Genomic DNA, 10,278 nt, shown 5'->3' with positions numbered 1-10,278 from the left:
TATTTTGTGTTTTTTCTGAATTAAACATAAAAAAAATGCCTAAAAAACCAAGTATTTTTTCATTTTTCCTGTTTTGGTCCTTTTAGTTATTTTTTGCCATAAAATTGTAAAATTTGAGGGTTTTTTCAAGAAAAACTAAAAGAGTTGAGGGTTTATTTGGAAGCATTTAAAGGTTGAGGGTTTTTTTGGAAAAAAAATACAAAGTTGAGGGCTTTTTCGGGAAAAATGTAAAAATACAAGGTTTTTTCAGGCATTTTTTTTAGAGGTTTAATCGAAAAAAACATAAAATATAAGTTTTTTTAGATTAACCAAAAATAAAACCATTAAAATGATTTTAAATGATTTTTACAATTTTGACCAAACCATGAAAAATAAAAACATTAAAATGAAACCAGAAGAAATCCTAATTTGTTTTCTAAACCTACAAATCCAAAACCGAAGCATTTAATGGAACATCACATTATTTATATTCAAAATCAAAGCATCCAAATGATTTATAAGGTGACACTCTCTTCACATCCGAGAATATTTTGGTAAGGGGAAATGACTTATAAGCGTAACGAAGTTTTCAAACTGTTCGAAAAACCTCAATTATGTTTTGTATGTTCAAGAAAACACAACGAACATAATATTTTGTCTAAAAAAGCTCAACTAACTTACATTCATGTTTAATTCTCATTAGGATCAACCGACTAATGAAAGTCAACGAATGATATGACTTATGACGTAGAATTAAATATCAGGAAAATGACTTGTAAGACCTACGAAATTTCGAAACCGTTCAAAAAACCCCAATCATGTTTTGTGTGCTCAAAAAATCTCAACAAACTTAACATTTTGTCTAAAAAAACCCAAAAAGATTCATTAGGTATACAATTAGTTGACAAATGACGTTACATTATATAAATGACATGGAATAAACAGATTAAAATTGCCCTTTATATATCAATTTAGGGCTTGGAGAAAAAAAAAAGCAAACGACGTCTGTGTTCGATCTCTTGTAATGACTACTTCTTTTTTCTCTCAATCGTTGATGTCCAATTCAAGATCTACAAAGTAGATATTTCATGATGCAAATCCTTGTGGATGTGGACGCCCTTCTAGGATTTGGACATCTACAATGGAGGATCATACAGAGAAAAAGTCTAGGGCTTGTTCGAACAAATGGATAAGTGTAACTGAAAGCTTTATCATGTCCATCTTATATATATATATATATATATATATATATATATATATATATGGTTCCTTAAGAAACAAAGAACTCATTAAGATAATCAACCAAACAGATAGAAAATGGACATTATAAAGCTTTCAATTACACTTACCCATCTGTTCGAACAAGCCCTGAAATTTTTCTTTGGATGATCCTATGTTCTAGATATCCAAATCTGAGAAGGACGTCCACATCCACAAGGGTTTTCATCATCACATATATTCTTTGTAGATATTGAGTTGGACATCAACGATTGAGAGTAAGAAGAAGAAGTAGCCATTACAAGAGATCGAACATAGACACCGTTCATTTTTCTCTTCTCCAAGCCCTAAATTGATATATAAAGGGAAATTCTAATCTGTTTATTCCATGTCAATAAATATAATGCCATGTCATTTGCCAACTAATTGTATACCTAATGAATCTAGTTGCCTCTAATGAGAATTGAACAAAAGCGTAAGTCCGTTGGGTTTTTTTAGACACAAGGTTATGTGTAACACTCAATTCCAAGTATGAAATTATTTCCGATTGTGATGGTTTCTTTTTGGCCACGGCGTGGTGAAGCCTCACCACGAGTTGGAGATAAGCTTTTGGGCCGCGAAGTTAAATGAACCACCACGGCGTGGTGATTTTGACCACGACGTGGTGGCGAATGTTGGAGAAAACCCTAAAGTTTTGGGGTTGAGCCCTATTTAAACCCCTTAACCTCTCATAGCCTCCCTCCTATCAGCCTCCATCTCTCCAAATCGTCCCTTGCAAACCCAAGATCCTTTGTGTGAGTTTGGTGCTTGTGAAGGAAGAAGGTGGTGGAAAATCATATTGGGAATCCAAAGCAACGTGGGTTCAGGAGTTTATCTTCCTTAAGCATCTCAAGGAGGTATAAAGTCTTCATCTTGTTGAGTTAGTTTATTGATCTATGGATTTTGTCCACTTTTCTCTATGCCTTGTTGCCTTGGAATGTTGCATCTCATAAAGCTTTCAACTTTATGAATCTCCAGGCCATTTGGAGCATTTGGCTCTTTGGATCTAATTTAGATTTAAGTTTTGAGGTCATACATGGAATTTTGGTCCTTTTGACCTAATAAGAGTTCAAGACATGTATTGGACATGACATGCATGTCTGAAAAGCACCAATTTTTATGATGTGCTTGGTGTTGGAGACTCTTTTGGAGCTTTTGATTAAGTAATCTTAAGGATTGAGTGAATATTTCTTAAGTCATGTGATGTTTTGGACCTTAAAGTTGAGATCTATGCACTTTGGAGGGTTCCATTGGATAAAGTTGGAAACTTTATCCATCTAGACCCTATTATGGACCATATTTGAGTTGGAGACCCTTTAGAATCGAAGGAATTAGTTGAATGCGTTAAGCTGCTGAAAACCCTGTTACCACGACGTGGTGGCGGGACTGATCGCAACTATTTTGTCGTTTCGACACCACGACGTGGTAAAGGGCTACCACGGGGTGGCGGTCTGCTGAGTTGACTCTTCTTGACTTTTGACCGTTTGACCCAATGGGGTATTTTGGGTATTTTGGATTATGTTTGAGATTTGGTCTTTTGATGGTTAGGTGTCGGTTAGAGCTGAGATTCGGAGTTGGGACCTCATCAGCTATTGTTCAGATTATGAGGTGAGTTTCCTCACTAGGTTTAGCGGGTCGAAGGCACCAATGCCCGCTCATGGTTTATATGTTAGGATGCTAGATGTATGCATGACTCTTGCATGTGTTATGTGATGGTATGCTTACCGGTCAAGGCCCGATGCCAGACAGGGCCTGATGAGTATATTGTATGCTAGTTATCAGTATGTGTTTATGCTTACTGAGCAAGGCCCGATGTCGGGCGGGGCTCGATGTGATTATTGCATTTGTTCATATGATTATATGTTTATATGATTATATCTGTACCGGGCGGGTCCCGATGCCAGGCGGGGCTGGTGATCGCCAGATCTGTATACCGAGCGGGGTTCAATGTCGGGTGGGACCCGAAGTCAGGCGAGGCCCGATGTAGGGCGGGGGCCCAGTATGTGATTACTATGTGTGGTATGTGGTATTGTGGGGAACTCGCTAAGCTTTGTGCTTACGGTTTTTATGGTTATAGTTTCGGGTACTTCCGGTTCGAAAGGGAAGGGCTCGGCTTGATCGCAACACATCCACCCATGTTCCGCATTATGATCATTTTGGAATTGTACTCTGATAACTGTTTTCTTATAAAGCACTTTTGAATATTTAGGAAAATGATAATGAATGTTTGGCTCAAAGATAATTAATGTTTTGGTTGAATTAAAAATGAAAAGTTTACCTCATAATTTTTGGGACGTTACATTATGTTCGTTGGCTTTTTTTAAACAGACAAAACATGATTGCGGTTTTTTGAACGGTTTCGAAACTCCTTCGGTCTTACAAGTCATTTTCCCAATATATAATACCACGTCATAATCCATGTCACTCGTTGACTTTCATTAGTTGGTTGACCCTAATGAGAATTAAACAAAAGTGTAAGTTGGTTGGCCTTTTTCAGATAAAAGGTTAAGTTCGTTGGGTTTTCTTGAACAGATAAAAAATAATTGGGGTTTTTTGAATGGTTTGAAAACTTTGTTGGGCTTATAAGTCATATTCCCTTTTGGTAATTCTTAGCACTTATCGCATCTTACCTTGGCATCATATGGTTTGTCATGAAAAGAACATCACATTATGTATATTATCTAATGGATTTACGATTAACTAAAACAGGTCAATGGCTCTAGGGTAGAAGATGGCGGCCACTAGACAGAGTAACGATGGTGAGGTCAGGTTGGGGTGGGTTCTTGGTGGTAGGTGATGTTTGTATCTGGTGGTGATTGTATCGCCATAGTAGATGTGGAAGGATGTAGATAGAGATAACGGGGTGTGGGGTGGGTATAGGGTTAGGAAGAAAATAAAATTGTAAGGGGGCTGAAGGGTATGCTTTGGCTCATCGGACTCGAGTCTTGTTTGGTTGAGTTCTACTCATTCACATGCATATTCACAACCACTATTTGGGTTTGGTAACCGGAGTATGAACAACAACAGGAGAAAGAAAAGCAATTGAGAAATGTTGGGTAAGAGGTGGTTGTCGTGATGGGTTTTATGCATAAGAACAATCCTATGTGCTCATACAAACCCTAATGCTTGGATCTAGGTTTCTCTATTGTACATGCAATGAATCCAAGACTTGCAAACCCTAATCTAGCATACATAATATCATAATTAACATGTAACATCAGATCTAGATGTTTACCTCTTCCAATAGTAGCTTGAATCTTCTTCTCTTGAGCTTAGAATAACAATTGTAATTCCTCTAATGGATCACAAACACCACACAAGCAAAAAAGGAAACTTTGAGAGAGAGGAGGATGCTAATTTTCGGCCTAGGGTTTTCTCTTGGGAACAAGTGGCAGAAAATTGCATGTTAGGGTCTCCTTTTATACTATAGGCTGCTAGGGTTTCAGTCTAAACCCTAATGGATACCTTAGCCACCAAGTAGCCCAAGGAACCTTCTGGAATAGGGCCCTTGGACGAAAATATGATGATCCCTCATCATAATTTCGTTCCCCCCCTAGTCCATTAGGTTTCCTAACCCAAAATTCAACTATCACACATTTGATAGTTTATGCCCCTTTATTTAATTAATCTCTTTTAGTCACCAAATTAATTCCAAATTAATTTATGACTAATACTAATTAAATAAATATGATTTCTCCTTTAATATATTATTCTTATAATATATTAATAAACCATAATATCCTCTCTCTTTCCTTAAATTACCTTGTCAAGTTGCTTTGGTGAAGGCAACCCAAAAGGACCATGCATAACCGGGTCAAGTACATACCAAATATAGTTACGGGCTTAGACACTAATCCAACAGTCTCCCACTTGGATAAGTCTAGTAACTATATCTCACATATAATTTCAGGATCCGGTTAGCAATCGTAGCTCTTATACGCTTCTGTCAACTCTGATCAAAATCATGTCCTTCAGATAAGGGATCGTATAATCCTCTGTTCTAGATATCATGCCGACAATACTTATTGTCCAGCATTTGTTTCTCGATATCTGATTTGTTCGACATAGAATTCAGTTGAACACATCAACCTCATTCTGACCGGGCCCGACACATAAGTCAAACCAAATCATCGAGTGACCAAGATATCGCTTTTATACTCTTAGAATAAAAGGAACAGAAAACTTCGACTTATATGCTTTTATTATCTACTAGCTAAGTTACACACAATAATACGTTTTATAACATCAAGTTACTGATGCGTTTTCGTATTATCAATGCATAATCAATTAGCAAACAATAACCATATCTCTAGGTTTAAAGATTATATGATATTATCATCTTGCGATCACTTGTGATAACTTTCATGAAGTGATACTAGCAAGTGCGGGTTTATTCCAATGCTCAAAACATATTTCATAAGCACTCATAAACTTTGTAGCAAACCTTTGCTATGTCTAAACCTTTTAGACAATCTACAAACAAATTTATGACAATCTTCTTTCATATATACTTCCAACATATGAGCGATTGTGGACTGTTCGAACAATCTTATTATGCAGGAAGTCAAAACATGCAAAATTGGAAATAACAGATAAATAATCAACACAAGATAGTAACTTTCTTAGAAATAACACACCTTTATTTAATCATCAAAATGTTGAATACAAAATTATCCATTACAAATTTCCTATCTATCTAATATAAACTAATATCGTCCTTTAGCCCAACGCTCCTAGCGTGCTTCAAATGCTTGACCCTACTCAGTCCCTTCGTAAGGGGATCTGCTGGGTTATCTTCTGACGATACCCTCTTCACAACGAGGAGTCCCTCTTCTACCCGATGTCTAATAAAATGGTATTTCCTGTCGATATGTCGAGATCTGCCATGATTACTTGGTTCCTTGGTCAAGGGAACCGCTCCTTCATTATCACCGAAAATTTCCATGGGCTCCTTTATGGATGGCATAACTCTAAGGTCTCCTATGAAGTTTTTCAACCATATAGCCTCCTTTGACGCTTCGCTTGCCGCAATGTACTCTGATTCGCACGTTGAATCAGCTACGGTCACTTGCTTGGAACTTTTCCAAGTCACTGCTCCTCCGTTCAGGGTAAAGACCCAGCCTGACTGCGATCGGTAATTATCCCGATCCGTCTGAAAACTAGTGTCACTGTACCCTCGTACCCTTAAGTCATCACTCCCACCGAGGACTAGAAACCATTCCTTGGTCCTTCGCAGGTACTTAAGAATATTCTTGACAGCAATCCAATGTGCTCTAACAGGGTTCCCTTGATATCTGCTGACCATGCTCAAAGCGAAAGCCACATCAGGGCGAGTACAGGTCATAGCGTACATAATCGAGCCAACTGTTGAAGCGTAAGGTACTCGGATCATATCAGCTATCTCTGCCTCTGTACTCGGGCTCTGAGTCTTACTCAGTTTGGTATTGCATTGAATTGGCAACTCCCATTTCTTGGAATTTTCCATACTAAAACGTTTTAGTACCTTTTCCATGTATGTATCCTGACTGAGTCCTATCAGTCTCTTACTTCTGTCTCTCACTATCCTTATTCCCAGAATATACGAAGCCTCTCCGAGGTCCTTCATAGCAAAACACTCCCCAAGCCAGGACTTGACCTCCTGCAAGGTTGGGATGTCGTTTCCTATGAGCAGTATGTCATCGACATACAATACGAGGAAGCTCACTATACTCCCACTGGCCTTGACATACACACATGACTCATCTTCGCTTCGCAGAAAGCCAAACTCTTTGACCTTCTCGTCAAAACAAAGATTCCATCTGCGAGATGCTTGCTTTAATCCATAAATGGATTTTTCAAGCTTGCACACCCTATTGGGATGCTTCGCATCGACAAAACCATCTGGCTGATTCATGTAAACATCCTCAGCCAACTTCCCATTTAGGAAAGCGGTTTTTACGTCCATCTGCCAAATTTCATAATCATGAAATGCAGCTATTGCGAGCATTACCCTAATAGACTTTATCTTAGCAACTGGTGAGAATGTCTCATCATAGTCAACTCCAGGAGTTTGAGTAAAGCCCTTCGCGACCAATCGCGCTTTATAAGTGTGCACTTTCCCATCCATGTCTATCTTCTTCTTGAAGATCCACTTGCACCCGACTGTCTTACGACCTGGTACATTATCAACCAAATTCCAAACTTGGTTGTCATACATGGACTGAATCTCGCTGTCCATTACCTCTTTCCATTTAGCAGACTCTGGGCCTGCCATGGCTTCCTTATAGTTATTAGGTTCGTCCAGATTTACTAGTGTACTATCACTAATAAACGTATCCCCGTCAGTAGTAATATGGAAACCATAAAACTGGTGTGGAACACTAACTCTATTGGAACGTCTAAGAGGTAAGGACTGGTCAATTGGTTCAACAGGAGTTTCCTCCTCAGGTTGAGGGCCAGTGTTAGAGGTTCCTTCATCTCCTGACTCTTGAAGCTCTTCAAGGTCAATCTGACTCCCACTGTCTCCTTGACTTATGAGTTCTCTCTCTTTCTGAAAACTCCTCTCCTAGCAACAAAGACAACATTGTCACTTGGTCTATAGAAGAGATAGCCAAAAGACTTCTGTGGATAGCCGATGAAATAACACTTCTCACTACGAGGTTCTAGCTTGTCGTGAGTCTCTCGTCTTACGAAAGCTTCACAACCCCAAACCTTGACATGTGCTAACGAGGGATTTTTCCCTATCCACATCTCGTGAGGTGTCTTGGCAACCTTCTTGGTGGGAACTAAGTTAAGGATATGGGCGGCAGTCTCTAAGACATACCCCCAGAATGAGATTGGTAACGAAGCACGACTCATCATAGAACGAACCATATCCAACAAGGTTCGATTACGTCTCTCAGCCACACCATTCAATTGTGGCGTTCTAGGAGGCGTCAATTGCGAAACTATTCTGCATTCTTTTAGATAGTCGTGAAACTCAAGACTTAGGTACTCTCCTCCTCGATCAGATCGAAGCATCTTGATTTTCCTGCCCAGCTGATTCTCTACTTCATTCTTAAACTCTTTGAACTTTTCAAAGGTTTCTGACTTTTGCTTGATTAAGTAGATATATCCATATCTGCTATAATCGTCTGTAAAAGTCACATAGAAGCGACAAGCGTCCCTTATGGTGGATCTAAAGGGTCCACATACATCTGTATGTATGAGATCCAATACACCCTCACCCCTTTCACATGTGCCAGTAAAGGGTGAGTTGGTCATCTTCCCAAGTAAACAAGACTCACACACGTCATCGTCCCCAAGGTCGAATGACTCCAAGACTCCATCCTTTTGGAGTTGGGCTATGCGTTTCTTGTTAACATGGCCAAGGCGACAATGCCACAAGCATGCTTTGTCCAAACTTGTGGACGAATCAATATTCAAAACATCATTTCCTAAATTATCTATAATTAACACAGATTCATAAATCCCATTACAAGGTAATGCATTGAAATAAAAGACACCATTCAAATAAGCATTAATAGAACCATTACTATTATCAAATGAATATCTGAAACCTTGTCTAAACAACCCATGAAAAGAAATGATGTTCCTTGCCATATCTGGCGAATAGCAATAATTATTTAAATCTAGCCCTAACCCATTACTCAACACTAAGGAATAAACTTCGATCTTGGTTACTGGTGATGACTTCTTGTTTCCCATGATCAAGTTTATCCTTCCATGCTCCACTTCCCTACTTTCTCTTAGCCCCTACAAATCAGAACAAATGTGGTAACCACATCCAGTATCAAGGACCCATGAAGTAGCAAGTGATGAGTTATTAGATTTAATTAAATACATACCTGCAAAGGTGGGCTTTATCTTCCCATCCTTAATATCCTGCAGATATTTAGGGCAGCTTCCTTTCCAGTGGCCCTTCTGGTGGCAATAGAAGCACTCTGCTTCCTTGGGGTCAGAAGAGGGTTTAACAGAACCTGCTTTGGTCCCACTAGAAGAGGAACCATCTTGGGTCTTACCCTTTTGGTGGGTCTTAGAAGGAGCCTTCCTCTTCTTTCCCTTTCCTTGGCCAATTGCCAACACAGGAGCAGCTACAGTAGAGGATGATGCAATAGATTTGTCCTTGAGGTTGCTCCCAGCTGTCCTCAGGAGCCCTTGAAGTTTACTCAGGGTGACCTCTTCCTTGTTCATGTGGTAGGTCATTCTGAACTGGTTGTAGCAGGAAGGCAAGGAGTGGAGGATGATGTCGATAGCCAAATCCTCATCAAACTTAACATTAAGTTTGAGAAGACGATCAACATACCTTTGCATTCTTTGCAAATGAGCAGTTAGGGATTCTCCACTCCCCATCCTAGCAGTGATCATGTTGGTAATGATCTCATAGCGCTCTTGCCTCGCGCTCTGGTGGTACCTGTCCAGCAAATCTTGATGCATCTCATATGGATACATGTCCTCATATGACTTTTGGAGTTCGAGGTTCATGGTGGCCAACATGATGCAGTGAACTTTCGTCGCATCACGCTCGTGGGCCTCAAAGGCGGCCATCTCTTCAGGAGTAGCTTCTTCTGGGTTGATCTTTTCTAGTTTCTCGTCGAGGACATATTCTTTGTCCTCGTAGCGAGTTATCATGCGAATGTATCTCATCCACTCGTTGAAGTTTGACCCATCAAATGTCACCTTTTGACACAGGTTCATCAACGAGAACGACCCAAAAGTGTTGTTGTTTGCGTTTGCGTTAGACATCTGATATAGAAAGAAACAAAGTTTGATTAGAAATGAATCCCCAATTAAACACCCAAATGAGAAATTAGGGCTAGGATCCAACAACATTATTTACAACTTAGAAAAGGGATGTCGTAATCTAAAAGTAAATAATTTGAAGGTAAGTGAATGACGATTCACTAATCTTCACCATGAAAAACGAAATAGAGATTAAGTTTTAAATGTATTTGAAAATTCCTAGATTTCTTTTGAGATTCATTGAACATTTCAATGGCATGTTTAAATCTCGATATGCACTTCAAATTTGCGACTGGGATGCCGAGGATCTCAAACAAGTTG

This window comes from Lactuca virosa, chromosome 4 (assembly GCF_052849685.1).
Source record: "Lactuca virosa cultivar CGN04683 chromosome 4, Lactuca_virosa_CGN04683_v6, whole genome shotgun sequence".
Classification (NCBI taxonomy): Eukaryota; Viridiplantae; Streptophyta; class Magnoliopsida; order Asterales; family Asteraceae; genus Lactuca; species Lactuca virosa.
The sequence above is the reverse complement of the archived record's forward strand: the minus strand, read 5'-3'. Positions refer to the sequence as shown.